Source organism: Lutra lutra, chromosome 8 (genome assembly GCF_902655055.1).
Source record: "Lutra lutra chromosome 8, mLutLut1.2, whole genome shotgun sequence".
Taxonomy (NCBI): domain Eukaryota; kingdom Metazoa; phylum Chordata; class Mammalia; order Carnivora; family Mustelidae; genus Lutra; species Lutra lutra.
In genome coordinates this window covers 136,647,543-136,665,780 of record NC_062285.1, presented here as the reverse complement: position 1 = coordinate 136,665,780, position 18,238 = coordinate 136,647,543, and the positions used below count along the sequence as shown (strand labels likewise).

At 38.7% G+C, this 18,238-nt stretch overlaps 1 protein-coding gene across 5 annotated transcripts in view; it reads left to right on the top strand.

Moving 5' to 3' along the window:
- The window catches only part of MRTFA (myocardin related transcription factor A), a 201,962-nt gene that overhangs the window by 104,655 nt on the left and 79,069 nt on the right, over positions 1–18,238 (top strand). Inside the window, exon 1 of one of the 5 annotated variants that reach the window (XM_047742462.1) lies at positions 13,692–13,732. The exons of the other annotated variants lie outside the window; for them this stretch is intronic. The gene's annotated coding sequence lies outside the window, so the exon portion shown is untranslated. Of the gene's footprint in view, positions 1–13,691; positions 13,733–18,238 lie in introns of those variants that run through there. 5 annotated transcript variants of the gene reach the window in all.

Below are 18,238 nucleotides of genomic sequence, written 5' to 3'. Positions count from 1 at the left end.
TAGACACTCAGTAAGTATTTTTTTTAATAAATGAAAAAATTTCATTTGGCATACTTCCCCTATTAAATAGGCATAAGCCTTTAAATCAAGATTTTATCAGAAATTTTTGAAATCTGTTTTGCTTTAAGAAATGAATCCACTAGGGCACCTTGGGGAGTTGGTGGAGCAGGTGACTCTTGATGTCAGGGTGGTGAGCTTGAGCCCCACATTGGGTGTAGAGATTACTTAAAAAAAAAAAAAAATCCTAGAAAAGAAAAGAATCCTCCAACTACCATCACATACCTTAGCCAGTCCTTGCCCAGAGCTGGTCCTGTTGAAAGCATGGCTTTCAAAACTGAAAATCTTCCACATCTCTGGATATGCAGTGTGCCATCTGTCTTCCTGTGATATGTATTGTTAATCTAACTGTTCTAATCAAGCCACGATTAGAGGATTAAAACCTCCATCACCACTGTGTAAACCTATCTAGACCATGATTAGAAAACTAATGATCTGAGATAGATATATGGGATTTTTGAAGTTAAGAGTAAGGGTGTGTTGGGGCATAGCACCAACTGATGTAGTTTACAACAGAGGAATGAGGGGGCTCAGCTCTTGCCAACGAATATGTAAGACTTTGACCAGGCAGGCCTTGTCCCTATATCTACCCAGTGTGGTCTTCTTAGTCTCTAACTCTACAACAGTGGGACAGAGTTCCCTTGTAGAGAAGGGGATTAAGGCAGTTCCCTAGGTCTTTATTAGTCCCTTGACATACACTTGATCTTGAAGAGGCACAATTAGGGAGTCTGTTTTTTCTCTTTTGTGCACATATGTGTGCATCCCCCCCACCAACCCCCATACACTGAACCCAGACAAACCCCAATGCTTGTCTGTGTATAGGTTATGTCTGGAAGGATCATAAGAAACTGGTAACAGTGACTGACTACTTTAAGGCAGGGGAATGGAGAGCTAGAGAATTGGGATGGAAGACTCTTTTTGTTCCACAAAACAGTTGAGTTCGCTTCTAATTTTATTATGGTATGGAATACTGCATAAATTGAAAGAAATATAGAGTGTGTATTACAACAATATTTAGAGTACATAAACCCATGGGCACATTACCCAACCCTAGAAATGGAGCACAATAGGCACTGAAGTCCTTTAGTGCGCTTTTTGAGTTATCCCTTAGAAAACTGTTTTCTTTGTTTTTAGTTGTATCTGCCTTTTGAATCTTTCATATTTTATACCCATGCAGGCTATCTGTTTAAAAATATTAGTAATTGAATAGCATTCCTCAGTCCATTTACTCCCTCATCATGTGATGCTTATATACTTAATTCTTTTTTTTTTTTAATTTATTTATTTGACAGAGAGATAGATCACAAGTAGGCAGAGCAGCAGGCAGAGAGAGAGGGGGAAGCAGGTTCCCTGCTGAGCAGAGAGCCCAATTCGGGGCTCGATCCCAGGACCCTGAGATCATGCCTGAGCCGAAGGCAGAGGCTTAACCCACTGAGCCACCCAGGTGCCCCAATTCTTTTTTTTTTTTTTTTTAACATTTTATTCATTTGAGAGAGAAAACATGAGTGGGGGGTGGAGGGGCAGAGGAAGAGGGACATGCAAACTCCCTGCTGAGCACGGAGCCTGATGTGGGGCTCAAACCCAGGACCCCAAGGTCATGACCTGAGCTGAAGTCAGACACTTAACCAACGGAGCCACCCAGGTGCCCCTACTTAATTCTTGCTTCTTTAACTTCTAGATCCCTGATTATTCTAATTTGCCTCTAAACTATATTTTATAATAGTTCAGGTTGGAAGGAGGGGAGTAGTAATTCATAAAAATAAGGTTGAAGGAAGATGGCGGACAAATAACTTTTGCCCTTTTTGGTAATAGGTTAACTTCTATTCACAAGGAAGGGCCCCTTGTTTGGGTTCATGTCACTCAGGGATCTATAGAGCAGGTGAAAAACTTCAGAACTTTTAAGATCCTTTTGCATCTCCTAATAATCTAAATATTAGTGTGGGCTTTTAAAAAAACACAATTTTGTTTATATTCAAGGGATTTTAGAGCTTGAGGAGCCCTTAGGTGTCACAGGTGAGGAAATTAGTCCATTGAGGATAATTTATTTCCTGAAGCCACGTAATTAATTAGTGACAGAGATGGAAGGAGAATTCATTTCCTTACTCCCCTGACTGTGCTCTTTGTGCTGTAACATACAAGAAACCATCAGAGACCTCTGATATATGAGATTGTTTATAATTTTCTCTGGAGATCTTGGTTTTCCTTGGGTTTTTCCATTGCAGGTTTCTATCACTGCTCAGATTGACTCGAATCTTAAGAGGTGGAGATAAAAACCAGTGCCTGAGTGTCTAGCACCTGTCCCTGAGGAGTGGAGTCAGATACTACAGGCCCCAATGGTTGTCTCCATCTTGGCTTTTTCTTCTCTGGCCTGGTTGATGATCTCATACCTTGATGGTGATCTCAGAAGACAGGTAGGCAGACAGACGGCTTTTGTCATCAGTATTCTGGATTACATCTTACTGCCTTTTCTCTGACTCACTGATTTATCTGGGATCCCCTTAGAGTTAGGACCCAGACCAAAGGCATTTGAATTCATCTGTTTGTCTCTATCTTTTTTCCTCCTTTTTGTTTCCTTTTGTATGAGGCAAACTGTCAAGACCATGAGCCACAGTTTTAGCTTTATTAAATCAGTGCCAAATGAAATAAAGATGAGTTTCATACAGTCTTGTTTTTTTTGGAACTTCATTTTTATGATTACCACATGCATTGTTTTTGAAAGGATATTCTTTATAATAACAAGGAAAAAAAGACTAAAAACCCTTGCTTTGCCATTAACAACAAGAAATATCTTTCTCTGCCTTTCTCTCAACAAGCTCAAGGGCATTTTCAGGCAGAACTCATGGTTTCAGGGGACTGGGGCATCCTTAATCTCACAGCAGTCACATAAATGGGGAGGTGGCTGCAGAAATTGGGTAGGTATAGAGGGCCAAGCAAAGAGGAATACATGACAATTACAATATAGTGAAAATAAACTTAGTCATGAAATGTTTGTAGTGTGTTATAATTTTAAAGTGTTTTATGTGTATTGCCTTATTTGATCTTGACAACACCTCTTTGAGGTCTCTGTATCTTCACATATTACAAAGGATTAAACTGAGGCTCAGAGAGGCTTTAGGACACACAGTAAGAGATGGAACTGGTGTTTCTATTCAGGTTTTTTACTTTAAGCCCTAGTGACTTATATTTTCCATTTAAAATGAAAGTCAGATCAGCTCCCTTCTCACTTAAAACCTTCTAGTGGGGGGCACCTGGGTGGCTCAGTGGGTTAAAGCCTCTGCCTTCGGCTCAGGTCATGATCTCAAGGTCCTGGGATCGAGCCCCGCATTGGGCTCTCTGCTCAGTGGAGAGCCTGCTTCCTCCTCTCTCTCTCTCTCTCTCTCTGCCGGCCTCTGCCTACATGTGATCTCTGTCTGTCAAATAAATAAATAAAATCTTAAAAAAAAAAAAAAAAACAAAAAAACCTTCTAGTGGTTCTCATTCACAGGAAAAGCCCAAGTCCTTGTAGTGCCTGCAGAGTCTATGTGATCTGTCCACAGCTCTGTAACTCTCAGACCGTATCTGTCTCTTCCCTCGGTTGACCTGTCCCAGCCTTACCACTCTCTTTGCTGTCCCTGCATACCTTAGGGAATGCTCCTCTTTCAGGGCTTCTGTACTTGATAGTCCTTCCACTTGGGGCACTTTTTACTGGCTAGCCTCGTGGCTTGCTCCCTCACTTCCTTCAGATCTTTGTTGAGACGTCACTTACTTTGGCTTTCCATGAGTGCCCTTAGGCAGATATGTTCCTGAGACCAGGCCTTTCACCTGTTTCGTGTAGCAGACACTATACTAACTGGTGCAGTAGTTTTCCGAGTGTGGTCTGGGAAACCCCTAAGTGTCCCTGAGACCTTTTCTGTAGGTGCAAGAAAAAGGCTTTTTATATATTAATATTGAAATACTATTTACCTGTACGTTGTCCTCGTGAGTGAACACTGTAGTTTTCCAGAACTACATGATTTATGATATCTCAACAGGTTGAATGCAGTATATAGGAAAATTCAGCTGTCTTTTAGTAAATTATACATTAGAGAGATTTGCAAAAATGGTAAGACAGTTGTACTCTTTTTACTACTTTTTCTTGGTTTGGAAAATCATCATATTTTTCATAGAAGCATGTCAACATGTAGTAGGTTTATTGTTATTTTTTAAAGAAATAATAAATATTTCAGGGGCTCCCTGTGGCTCAGTCAGTTAAGCATCTGACTCTTGATTTTGGTTCATGCATCATCTTGGGATCCTCGAGCCCTATTTTGGGCTCTGAGCTCAGCATGAAGTCTGCTTCTCCTTCTCTCCCCCCACCCCACCTCAAATAAATCTTTTTAAAAATTTGTAAAGAAGTAACAAATACTTAAAATTTTTTCAGTTTTAATTTCTTACCTGAAATATACTGATGGATATAACCCACATAAAAGCTCTTTGAAGTTCTCAGTAACTATAAGAGGGTAAAGAAATTGTGACATCAGAGTTTGAGAAGAGTAGGTATAGTGTTTGAGAGTTAAGAGTTAAGACTTTGGAACCCAGTTTTCTTAGCTCTGCCACTAATTAACTGTGTGACTTTGGACAAATTACTTAGCTTCCCTGTGCCTGATATTTCATCTGTAAAATAGTAATAATAATAATGATAATGGTAACAGTAATCGTGCCAACCCTAAATAGTAGTTATAAGTATTAAATAAGTTAATATATGTAAAATGGTTATAAGGTTCTGGCACGTAGTAAGTGCTTTATGTTTTTATGTTATTGTGGTTATTTTTGTCTTTTGTTGTTGGGATTTTGAATACTTTTAAATGCAGATAGTTTTTTATTTCTTCCTGTACATTCTGACAACGTGCTACAAATGTTTGACATTTGGCAACTCTTAGGAACTTTTAAAAAAATGTTTCTTCTTTAACCTTGAAAGACTTCTGGGAATTTGTTCTAAGGAAATTATAGAAGATATATAAGATTTATGTATAAGGATGTTTATAGCAGTATTATTTATAGTAGTAAAAAAAAAGTAAAACAAACAGAAACCAAAATTTTAACAGTAGGAGATTGGTTAAATAACAGTGTACTCATGTGATTGGAAACTAATGTAGTCATGAGATTATTTAAAGATGTGGGAAAATATTTACTATTTATCCATTTAATCCTTAAAAAATGGATGTAAGGACATATACTAGAATATTAGTAGCTGTTGCTGAGTAATAAGATTTCATAAGGGTCTTTTTTTTCTTTGTTTTCCTCTATGTGATTTTCTGTCATAAGCATACATTTTCTGTTGTATTCAGATAAAAGCCATATTTAATTGTGTGTGTGTGTGTGTGTGCGTGCATATAGGTACAGTTAGTTATAAGAGGGAGAAATGGCTGAAAGTGTAATATCTTGGATTTGGAGCTGAAACTGTAGATTTGGGACTTCTGCAGTCAGAGCATTGCACTGACGAAACAATGCATGCTAAGGAGGCACTCCATCCCATTAAACTGTTCCTTGTGACCAGTCTACTTTGTATAAATCCTTTTTACATTTTTTGTCTTTGTTTCTATTTTGTAAGATTTATTGAAATTTATCTTTGCAGTGTTTGTATTAGGCCATGTTCTTGGCAGAGCTATAGATCCTTCTTGCGCATGCTTAATTACTCTCAATTTGCTGAACCTTTCTCAAGTTTTTATAAACCAAAAACACTAAGTCATTTTTTTGTTTTTGATGGGTAAGAAGAATCTGAGTTCTCTAGGCATTTAATAGTGGCATTAGCAATAGTGGCATGTTTTAATTATTTGATAGTACATCTTCATTATGTATTTTGTTCTTTGACCCTAGGGTGCATGTGAAATCCTCTTGACAATATCTGTTCTTTATCAGAAAGGCAAAACTCCTGTTGCCTCATCTCTATCTTGTAAATAGGACCTGGAGCCCTTGTTGAAGAATTAAAATGTTAGTTGAGTGGACCTTGATTTTGTGAACTGTTATCTTAGTTTACTCTTTTGAGAATTAGTTAAATTATATTCCTCAAATCAGTGCTGTAAGACTAATTTATAAAATATTTGGTTGTGTAGAGAGTATTGAAACTTACAGTGTTAACATTAATTAGGCTGCCCAAACAGAAACCATGACCTCCATCTTCTAACACCTTGTTGCTCAAAGTGTGTTCCAAGGACTAGCAGCATGTGTATCACCTGGGAGCTTGTTAGGGAATGCAGTCTCAGGCTCCCCCACACATACAGTCCAAAGCTTCATTTGAACAGGGTCTTTAGGTGCATGTCAAAGTTGAGAAGTATTGTTTCAACAGACATTTTTATTGACTTTGACTTGTTGGTGTATTTCCTGGATAGGAAGCACTGTTCAAAATGATAAAAATGAGAAGATGATAATGCAGTGGTTGAAAAAATTGTATGATGTGTAATTAGTATGAAAGCATTGGATGAAATAGGAAACAGAAAAAAAAAGAAGAAAACTTGCTTCTAGTACAGTATTCTGCATTTGAGAATGTTTACAATTTGCCACTTTCTTAGCCATTTTTCCTTGACTTTTGAGAGAAAGAACAAATAGGTTTCTCCTCGGCATTCTAGAATGTTTACTTGAAAAGGGATCTTGGAGATGATTCTTCATTTTACAGATGAGCAAACTGGGAGCTAAGAATGTTAAGCGACTTACCTAGATCACATAGCTTGGACTCCTCATGTCCTGACTTTCAAAGCGCTGCTCTTGATACCTCCTGTGCTACCCCTCTGTGTTGCTGATAGCTATATTGCTAGTTGTTTCTGTTGATGTTGATTGAAATCATACTGAACAGTTATGAGAATATATCTAATATGCCTCACAACATTGTGGGAAAATGGTGGGGGCTTATGTCTCCTTTCCTTTCTGTGAGCTTATGACTAGCTTCAGAAGAAGATGTTACTTGTCTGGAAGTTAAACTGCTTCTTCTCTGAACTAGGGGGAGCTTGCTGCAATAGGCCTGTGCTCCCTGAAGTGGGAAGGCACAGGAGTGTGGGGGAAGGTGTGGGATTCTTCTGTTCTGCTGAGATGACAGTGGTTTTGAGTATTTAAAAGTAATGTTATTTTTCTTTATATCCCTTATTTAAATACAAGTCTATAAATCAGGAAAGGAAACTTTTCAACAAAGAATGCTGAAAGAACTGGGCTAACTCTGTACCCCCCTCAAATTGATCCTTATCTCATGCCATATGCAAAAATTCACTTGAAATGGGTCATAGGCCTAAATGTGAAAGCTAAAGGACACAAAAGGTATGAACTATAAAAGAAAAACTCTTTTTTGTTTTTAAATATTTTATTTATTTGACAGAGATCACAAGTAGGCAGAGAGGCAGGCAGAGAGAGAGGAGGAAGCAGGCTCCCTGCTGAGCAGAGAGCCTGATGTGGGGCTCAATCCCAGGACGCCAGGATCATGACCTGAGCTGAAGGCAGAGGCTTTAACCCACTGAGCCATCCAAGCACCCCAAAAGAAAAACTCTTAAATTGGACTTTATCAGGTTTAAATACTTTTTAATTTTTGTTTAATTCCATTTTGTACGTTGTTGAGAAAATTAAAAGACACGCTATAGAATGGGAGAAAATATTTAGGTGCGTCTGTCAAAGGACTTGTATCTGGACTATATAAAGAATTCTTAGAACTCAAATAACAAGACAACCCCTGCACCCGCCCCCCAAAAAGAAAGAAAATGGGAAAAGACTTGATCAGACACTTCAGAAAATATGGAAATGGTCAATAAGCATATGAAAAGATGCTCTACATCACTGACCATCAGGGAAATGCAAATTAAAACCACAGTGAGGGGCACCTGGGTGGCTCATTGGGTTAAAACCTCTGCCTTTGGCTCAGGTCATGATCCCAGGGTCCTGTAGCATCGGGGCATTGGGCTCTCTGCTTGGCGGGGAGCCTGCTTCCTCCTCTCTCTCTCTGCCTGCCTCTCTGCCTACTTGTGATCTCTGTCAAATAAATAAATAAAATCTTTAAAAATAAATAAATAAAACCACAGTGAGACACCAGTACCTACCCACTATAATGATTAAAATTAAAAAGACTGGCAATACCAAGTCTTGACAAGGCTACAGAGCAGTGGGAATTCATACACTGCTGGTGAAATATAAAATGGTATAATCACTTTTGGAAAACGCTTTGGAAAAGAAATTTGGCATTTCTTACAAAGTTAAATGTATTTATTACATGATGCAGCAGTTCTACTCCTAAGTCTTTACCCAAGAGAAATGGAAACATTTACATTTGCACATGAAGGTTGATATCAGCTTTATTATTAATGATTCCAAACTGGAAAGAACCTAGATGTCCATCAACAGATGAATGGATAAATTGTGGTATATCCATAAAGTGGAAAATTAGTAGCAATAAAAATGAACAAACTACTGATACATTCCAAAACATGCTCGAATTTCAAAAACATGCTGAATGTAAGAAGCTGTACTCAAATGAGTACATACTGGCTTATAGCATTTATATAATATTCTTAAAAATGCAGGTTCTAGTATCCTTTTCAGTAATAATAATAATAATAGACCAACTATTGATACATAAAACACTCTGGGTCATTCTCCAGAGAGTTATGCTGAGTGAAAAAACCAATTCCAGAGGTTATGTATTGTATGATTCCATTTGTATGACATTTTTGAAATGATAAAATTATGGGTAGGGAAAACAGATTGATGGTTGTCAGGGGCTAAAGACCGGGGGGGCTGGGAGGAAAGTAATGTGGTTATAAAAGGTCAGCGTGAGGAACCCTCGTAATGTTGGAAATGTTCTGTATCTTGACTCTATCAATGTCAGTATCCTAGTTGTAATGTTGCACTATAGTTTTGCAGGAAGTTGGGCAAAGGAAACATGGGATCTCTCTCTTATTTTTTGTAACTGCATATGTATCTATAATTACTTTAACATAGAAAGTTTACTTGAAAAATGCAGACAGTTTGGCAGCTTTTCAAAAAATTAAACATAGAATTACCCTGTGACCCAGCACTTCCACTCCTAGATGTGTACTCAAGAAAATTGAATACATTCGTCCACACAAAAACTTGTACACAAGTGTTCATAGTGGTGTTAGCCAAATATGGAAACAACACAAGTGTCCATCAGTCGATAAATGGATAAACAGAATGTGCTAGATCTTTACAATGGAATGTTGCTCAGCCATAAAAAGGAATTAAGTACAGATAAAGTCTATAAAATGGGTGAACCTTGGAAATACTATGCCAAATGAAAGAAGAGAGACATAAAAGGCCACATACTGTAAAATTGCACTTATATGAAATGTCCAGAATAGGCAAATTCATAGAGATAGAAAATAGACCATTGGTTGTCAGGGCCTGGTGGTGGGGGGATGGGATGGGGATGGGGTTTGGCTGGCTGCTAACGGATGAGGGGTTTTGGGGGAGGTAATGAAAATGTTCTAGAATTAGACAGTGATGGTTGCACACCTTTGAGAGTGTACTAGAAACTACTGGATTATACACTTTGAATATGTGAATTGAGTGGTATGTGAATTCTGTCTCAATTTTAAAAATTGTATAAGAAAAAAATGCAGGTTTCTCTGGAGTGTCAGCAGATCAGTTGTTGCTTGGGGCCGGAAGTAGAGAAGTTAACTGCAAAAGGGTATAAGAGAACTTGAGGGGCTGAAAATGTTGTATGTCTTTATTGTCATAGTAGTTGTGCAGGTGTATGCATTTGTTAAAACGCATTGAACTGCATGCTTAAAATGGGCGAAGTTATTATATTTAAAGTAAACTAAAATTGATTTTTAAAACTTACAAAATTATCTCTAATTGTTATAAGCTTAAAGTGATCTTTAGCTTATCTCTTATAATGTAAGGCTTAACAACTGTTAGGAAAATTAACCCAAGGACTCTGACTTCTGTTGCTAATTTTTCTTACTCTTTTCCACCTAGTCAATTTACAAAGTGAAATTAGATTGATCGGTTTCAGTCATACTACACTCTTGTGCTTTTGAATTAGTATGATTCTGTTGTTCTTCTTTTCAAAACTATGAGTGGGTGTAATCGTTGTAATTTTTGTTAAGTTTATGGAACATTCTGTTGGTTTGTACTGCTGTTTTCCTTTTATGTGCAACAGAAGAATGTTCCGTTGGGTATAACATATCAGATTGATTGCCTTTCACCTCCACTCTGGAGTACCCAGAGCTAATTTGGGCACCAGGAGATTGGAGTTAAAATCACTCTTGAAGGAAGTAAGCAAAAGGAGGAAAAGTTGGTAGCACTGCTAGGTAATGCTTAAACAAGTGTGTGAACTTCTTTCCCACCTGCACCCATCCCTGTCTCCCAGCCCCTGATCTGTTGTGAGGAAATGTGCTGTATTGCACAAAACCCTTCAAGGGAACAGTTTTGGGAGATAATTTCTAAGTTAGAAAAACCAGCTTTGTTAGTTGGTTTCTGAATTTTCTGCCTGAGGTTTCCTTCCCCTGACCTCACTCAGTTCTTGGGCCTGACAATACCTAACCCAGGGAAGAGTGTTTCCTATTGAAAATTCTGCCCTACAGGTGGACAGATCTTCTATTATTTCCCTTAAACATAACCAAGATAGCCATATATATATTTTTTTTCCTAATTACAGTACAGTTAACGTACAGTGTTATATTAGCTTCAGGTGTACATCACAGTGATCGAGCAATTCTGGACATTAGTCCATGCTCATCACGGATAGTGTACTCTTCACCCCCTTCACCTGTTTCACCCATCCCTCAGTCAGCCTCCCCTACGGGAACCTCCAATTCTCTCTACTTAAGAGCCTGGTTTTTTATTTGTCCCTTTTTTTTCTTTGTTTAGTTTCTTAGATTCCACATATGAGTGAAGTCATATAGTATTTGTCTTTCTCTGACTGACCTATTTGACTCAGCATTGTACCCTCTAGATCCATACATGATGTTGCAAATGGCAAGGTTCTGTTCTTTTTTACAGCTAATATTCTACTGTATCTATGTATACCACATCCTCTTTATCCATTCGTCTGTCAGTGGACGCTTGCATCCATAATTGGGCTATTTTTGAGTATGCTGCAATAAACATAGGGGTACATATATCATTTCGAATTAGTGTTTTTGTATTCTTTGGGTAAATATCCAGTAGTGTGATTACTGGATCATAGTGTGATTCTTTTTTTTTTTTTTAAGATTTTATTTATTTATTTGACAGACAGAGACCACAAGTAGACAGAGAGGCAGGCAGAGAGAGAGAGAGGGAAGCAGGCTCCCTGCCGAGCAGAGAGCCCAATGCGGGACTTGGTCCCAGGACCCCGAGATCATGACCCGAGCCGAAGGCAGCGGCCCAACCCACTGAGCCACCCAGGAGCCCCTCTATTTTTAATTTTTTGAGGAACCTCATACTGTTTTCCACAGTGGCTGCACAGTTTGCATTCCCACCAACAGTGCTTGAGGGATCCTTTTTCTCCACCTCCTCACCAACACTTATTACATCTTGTGTTTTGATTTTAGCCATTATGACAGGTGTGAGGTGATGCCTCATTGTGTTTGTTTTTTTTTTTTAAAGATTTTATTTATTTATTTGACAGAGAGAGATCACAAGCAGACGGAGAGGCAGGCAGAGAGAGAGAGAGAGGGAAGCAGGCTCCCTGCTGAGCAGAGAGCCCAATGCGGGCCTCGATCCCAGGACCCTGAGATCATGACCTGAGCTGAAGGCAGCGGCTTAACCCACTGAGCCACCCAGGCGCCCCTCATTGTGGTTTTGATTTGCATTTTCCTGATGATTAGTGATAGTGATCCTCTTTTCATTTTTCTGTTGACCGTCTGCATGTCTTCTTTGGAAAAATGTCTGTTTGTGTTTTCTGCCCATTTTTTAATAGGATTATTTGGGTGTTTAGTTTTATGAGTTTTTTTTTTTTTTTAATACATATTTCGGATACTAACTCCTTATTGGAGATGTCATTTGCAAATATCTTCTCCCATTCAGCAGGTTGTCTTTTAGTTTTATTGGTTGTTTCCTTTTCTGTGCAGAAGCTTTTTATTTTTATGTAGTCCCAATAGTTTATTTTTGCTTTTGTTTCCCTTGCCTTAGACATATTTAGAAAAATGTTGCTCTGGCTGATGTCAGAGAAATTACTGAGAAATTGCTCTCTTTTAGGGTTTTTATAGTTTCAGGTCTCACATTTAGATCTTTAGTCCATTTTGAGTTTATTTTTGTGTATGGTGTAAGAAAGTGGTCCAGTTTCATTGTTTTGCTTGTAGCTGTCCAGGTTTCTCAACACCTTTTGTGGAAGAGATTATCTTATTCCCATCGCATATTCTTTTTTTTTTTTCCCCTCAAACCAGCAGTGGCTCAGGGCCCTGTCAAAGCTTTATTTGATACCACTCCCATTGCATTCTTGCCTCCTTTGTTGAAGATTAATTGACCATATGGTTGTCAATTTATTTCTGAGCTCTGTATTCTGTTCCATTGATCTACGCCTCTGTTTTTGTGCCAGGACCATACTATTTTTTTTCATTTTTTAAGAAGATTTTATTTATTTACTTATTTATTTGACAGAGAGAAGCACAAGCAGGAGGAGCAGCAGGCAGAGGGAGAGGGAGAAGCAGGCTCCCCAAGGAGCAGGGAGCCCAATGTGGGTCTCCATCCCAGGACCCCAGGATCATCACCTGAGCCAAAGGCAGATGCTTAACCAACTGAGCCACCTACGTGCCCCCATATTATTTTAGTTACTGCAGCTTTATAGTGTACCCTGAAATCTGAGATGGTGATAACTCCAGTTTTGTTTTTCTTTTTCAAGATTGCTTTAGCTATTCTGGGCAAAGGTTCCATACAAATTTCAGGATTATTTGTTCTAGTTCTGTGAAGAATGTTGGTATTTTGATAAGGATTGCATTAAATCTGTAGATTGCTTTGGGTAGTATGGACATTTTAATAGGATTTGTTTTCCTAATCCACGAGCATGGAATATCTTTCCATTTGTGTCATCTTTACTTTCTTTCATCAGTATTTTATAAATTCCAGAGTACAGATCTTTCACCTCCTTGGCTCAGTTCCTTCCTAGGTATTTTATTATTTTTGGTGCACATGTAAATGAGATTGTTTTCTTTATTTCTCTTTCTGCTACTTCATTATTAGTGTATAGAAATGCAACAGATGTCTGTATATTGATTTTGTATCCTGTGACCTTACTGAATTCATTTATCAGTTCTAATAGTTTTTTGGTGGAGTCTGTAGGGTTTCTTTGTGTAGTATCATGCCATCTGCAAACAGTGAAAGTTATACTTCTTCCTTAAGGGATTTGGATGCCTTTTGTTTCTTTTTCTTGCCTGATTGCTGTGAGACAGCCTTATATTTTAAAAATGAACCATTAAAAACCAGTAGAGACCAAACAGGAAAATGCAAAGACAGACAAATCCCAAAACATTCAGAGGCATAGTTCTAGAGTATGAAATTCTAAGTGGATTTTGTGAAAATTCCAACAAAAACATAAAAATATATTCAAAATAACATAATAGTAGCCAGCACTCAAGTAGGATTTACCATGTGCCACAGTGTTCCAGGCTCCTTACATATATTAACTCTTTTAATGTTTGTAGCAACTATGTAAGATGGATGCTCTTACTATCCCATTTTACAGATACTGAAATTGAGGGGCAAAGTGGATAAGGAACATGGTCAGTGCCACACACTGGTAAGTGGTAGAGCTTAGATTGCACCTAGGTGGTCTGGCTTCAGAAACTCTGCTCTTTATCACCACATTATATTGTTTTCCACGGGAGTTTCAAATCCTTTTATTCTCCAAGTGTATATAGTATCTCCTGACAGCCTACCCAACTATCTAAGTTCCTTTGTCCTGTTCTTGGAGTACTTGGCCTACCTATATTTTTTGCCCCCTTCTCTTCCTTCCTTATCCCTCTCCCCAGAATTCTGTGACATAGCCATTAAAAACAACAAAAAAAAACCCTTTAACCTCCTTGTCTTTTATAATACTTGTATTTTTTTTTAAAGGGATTTTTATTTATTTGAGAGCATGAGTGAGGGAAGGGGGGCAGAGGCGGAGAGAGAATCGGACTCCCCACTGAGCAGGGAACCAGCCACAGAGCTCGATCCCAGGACCCTGAGATCATGACGTGAGCCAAAGGCAGATGAGTAACCGACAGCCACCCAGGTGCCCCTGTAATGCTTGTCTTAAATTCTGTTGTCCTCGACTCCCTTTCTGCATAGGGATGACCTTTTCTCTACAGTTAACCCTATTTAGAAAGTTTCTGTGCTTTTAACAATCTTGTACCTGTTCATGAAGATTGGAAAGGATGCTGTTTTGAATTACAGTGTAGTAAGATTTCTGACTCTATACCCATGGCCAAAAAACTAGTGTCATATGTTTGAAACTAAGCAAAACCTCTTGAGTGTCTTGCCATAAATGTGCATTAGAAATTTTTTCCGATGTAGCGAATAGTTTCTGTGGATAGGAAGTAAATTTAAACCTGTATATCTTTAGAGTAGGAACATTTTCCATGTGAAGGTCCTTGTTGGCTCTGTTAAGAAAAAGGTCCCTTGCCTCCTTCTCCCTTTCCTGCTGAGCTCTGTAGTACAGAGCTTTTAGGACTTCTTAAAAGGTGAGTTTTACGTCTGCTGAAGTCTGTCCATGAGATGTTTGCAAATAATCTTCCATTAACTTTATTTTTATTTTTTATTCTTTTCCATTAACTTTATCCTGAAGATCCCCTTGCAGTTAGGCTTTTGGTCAACTCACTCAGTGTTGCTAACTTTATGTTTAATCCCAACTAACGTGGCAAGATGAATGTTTTTAGAAAAACCTTGATTAATTTGAAAAAGAAGTATATTTTTGATGTACTCATAGAATTTTCCAGGTATTACTTGAAAGGTGTTTGAGAACCCTGAAAAACATAAGGTCCCCACTTGCATAGGGATCATATTTCATTTTAGGTAGTTTAGAGTAAGAGCTTAGCTTAGTTCTGCAGTCAACATTCGTACTCTTGGAATAGTAAGTTTCCCAGAGTACATAGTTTTTCCAGCTTACCTCCTTAATCACCCTCTCTACCGCCCTTTTCCTTTTGGCTTCCTGGGTTTTATCTACCTTTCCTTCCTCCTCTCCCTCCTATTTCCCATCTGCTTTATTTATTATCCTATAGTGCACAGGTCTCTGAGAATGCCCTGCCCCTCCTCCCCTTTTCAGCCACCTCCCCGCATTCCCCTCTGGTTATTTTCATTTTTTCTCATTCTTCATGTACGTATACTTTGAGATTATATGTTTATTTATGGGATTCTCTTGTTCAGTGTGTATTTCCCTCAGTAGATTATAAACTCTGTGAAGAATGTATCTGCCTGTTACTCTTTTTTTGCTTTTAATTTTTTTTATTTATTGAAGTGATCACTGTATCCTACATGGGGCTCGAACTCATAGACCCTGAGATGAAGTGTCGTATGCTCCTCCAACTGAGCCAGCCAGCCTCCCCCTGTTACTGTTAATTTTGTTTTACTATTTTATACCCAGCATTTGTTTAGCTTGATGCGAAATTACTTATTAAATGTATGTTGATGAATGACTAATACGAACATGAAATACTGGAGAGAACTGGGAAGAAGAAAATCACTCCCGGAACATTCAGTATTCAGGTGCTCCAACCCTGTTTCTCATAGAGCAAGTACAGACCATCCTGCTAATGGATGACCCTCTGGTTCCTTTATAAAATGTAGAGGGTCATCTTTTTTTTGTACCAGCTCTCCCTCTCCCTCATTCATTTTGAGAAAAGTCATTCTCAATTTTTGTGAAATGTCGAGCTATATAAACTAGAGTATTCTATGCCTGTCACTGGGTATATGTCTGTCTGGGGTTGAACCAAAAATTTTTTCCTGTTTCAAGTAAGGAGCTAGTACGTTTTTGGGAGCACTGTATGGTTTAGCTCATTAGTTAGAGACTTAAATGTTTTCTTTTTAATATACTAGTTTTGTCTCAGGCTTTGGAAGATCATTGTGGCATATTTAAGTCAAAGGACTTACCAGTTTTCATTAAAATGGCAGGTGTTCATTTTGAAATTTAATAGCTCAAGCTCAAACCAAGAGTGTTAGTGTCTCTGTGCTCTGTTCCCTGCCCACTGCTTTCTTCCCTCCTGCATCTCAGAGTACTTTCAAGGTGAAGATTGACACTTTTCGGTGAGATATGTGGTGCTCTGGAAAGCTCTTGGCTTAGTGTCTCAGTTTCACAAATTGTTTTCATAAAGACGTCAGACAGTTTTAAACTTGGTATGCTGGTAGTGGGATTAAAGTCCCACAAACAAACTTTATTTCTTGGAAAACTTCCCTTTCTTCTGATTACTTTTGTTACTTTAAGCTTTCTAAATTGTCTTTGTTCGTTGGAGGTGCTTAAAATTTTCTTTTTCTAGTAAAAGAGATTTAGAAATTTAGGTTCAGAAAATTTACAGTTTAACAAATGCTCTTGTAAACTATTCATGAAAAAGATGGGTCATTAAAGTTTACAAATTACTTTTAAGATGCAAATTGCTAAGTGGTGGTGTTACATGTTTGAATTTCTTGGCCTTTCAGGATGTCATCCTTTCGGCTCGTAGCTAAATATCAAGAGGCTACATGTTCAACCATAGAACATTAGCCTCTGCCAACATTACATCAGCTCCACAAAACCTCATTGGCTAATTATCCCCTGGGACTAGGACATGGATTTGGCAGCTTGTGAAAGCTGCTTTTTCCAATTTCTCCCTTCCTGGCTGTGACATATCCCAAAGGAATGAAGTTGAGAAATAATCATCTTCTTTTGAAAGCTCTCAGCCTCTCATTCCCACAGTGGTTCTCATGGTCAGAGATAGAAGATCCCTTCTTCCACTCGAGGACTTCTTGTTGCTGATGATGTATTCTTTTTTTTTTTTTTTTAAAGATTTTATTTATTTATTTGACAGACAGAGATCACAAGCAGGCAGAGAGGCAGGCAGAGAGAGAGGAGGAAGCAGGCTCCATGCTGAGCAGAGAGCCCGATGCGGGGCTCGATCCCAGGACCCTGAGATCATGACCTGAGCTGAAGGCAGCGGCTTAACCCACTGAGCCACCCAGGCGCCCCACTGATGATGTATTCTTTAAGTAGTGACCACAGCATCCCGAATGAGTTGTGGAAGGTTGGTGGCAAGGAGCCTTATGCTCCTTGAAGTGTGTTTCTGGGTGGTTGTGTCTACATTGATCCTAGTGCTTTTACTAAGATCCTCTTATATTACCAAAATTACAGAAGCTGGAAGTCTAGGATTGAGAAGTCTATGTGGTCATCATCAGTTTCATTTGACACATGGTATAAAGAATTAGTATTGACATTTAAGATCTCCTTTCATGAAGATTCATAAAGTAACTTTCTTGAGGGCAACCTTAGATAGTAAGAACTCTCTGACCTCCTCTTAGTGTCTTTAGCCTCATTTTTTTTAATCGTTAAAATAAAGATGTAGTACTTGCTTTACTTTCCGCAGAAGGTGTCGTAAGGATGGAATGAAATAACATGTGTACAGTTTCCCCAAGATCACCAGCTGAGCTGCTAGTTAGCCTATGCAGGAGGCCCACTTTAGGCTTCCTCTTACCCGACCTTTCTTTACTATTTGACCCTATTTGATGTTCTCTCCTCATTCTGTGTTCAGGGTTCTTTGTGTAATCTTGGCTAACTTAGGCATAAAATACATTTTTGGGAAGAGTATTGTGTACCACACAGTCGTAAAAAGAAATGAGCAGAAATGGAGTGAGACAGCACACAGAGAAGAACGTGTCATGGGACCAGTCTGCTGAAGACTCTCACTGGCTCTGCTCTCTGGACCTTCTCTGCTACTGTTGCTGTCCTGATGTCCCACAAACACTTGGTGCCACTGGCACTGCCACCAGTAGCCCCAATTTTCAGAGTTCTAAAATGGGAGGGTCTGTTTGGCCAGACTTGGGTCACATTTGTGAGCTAGAGGCCAAGATGCTGAGAGGGATGTTCCTCTTCAGCTTCTGTACTAGGAAGAGGGCCTGCCTTCCCCGATCTTGGAATTTCCCCCAAATAGGAAAGGTATTCAGATCCTGGGCAGGTAAACTATAGATACTGTTCTTTCTCCAGCTTGCCTTCTGCCTCTCTGTATACTATTCAGTCTCTTTTTAGTCTTCTCTTCTTCCTGTCCCTCAAATGTATTTTCCAGGATTAGTCCTTGACCCT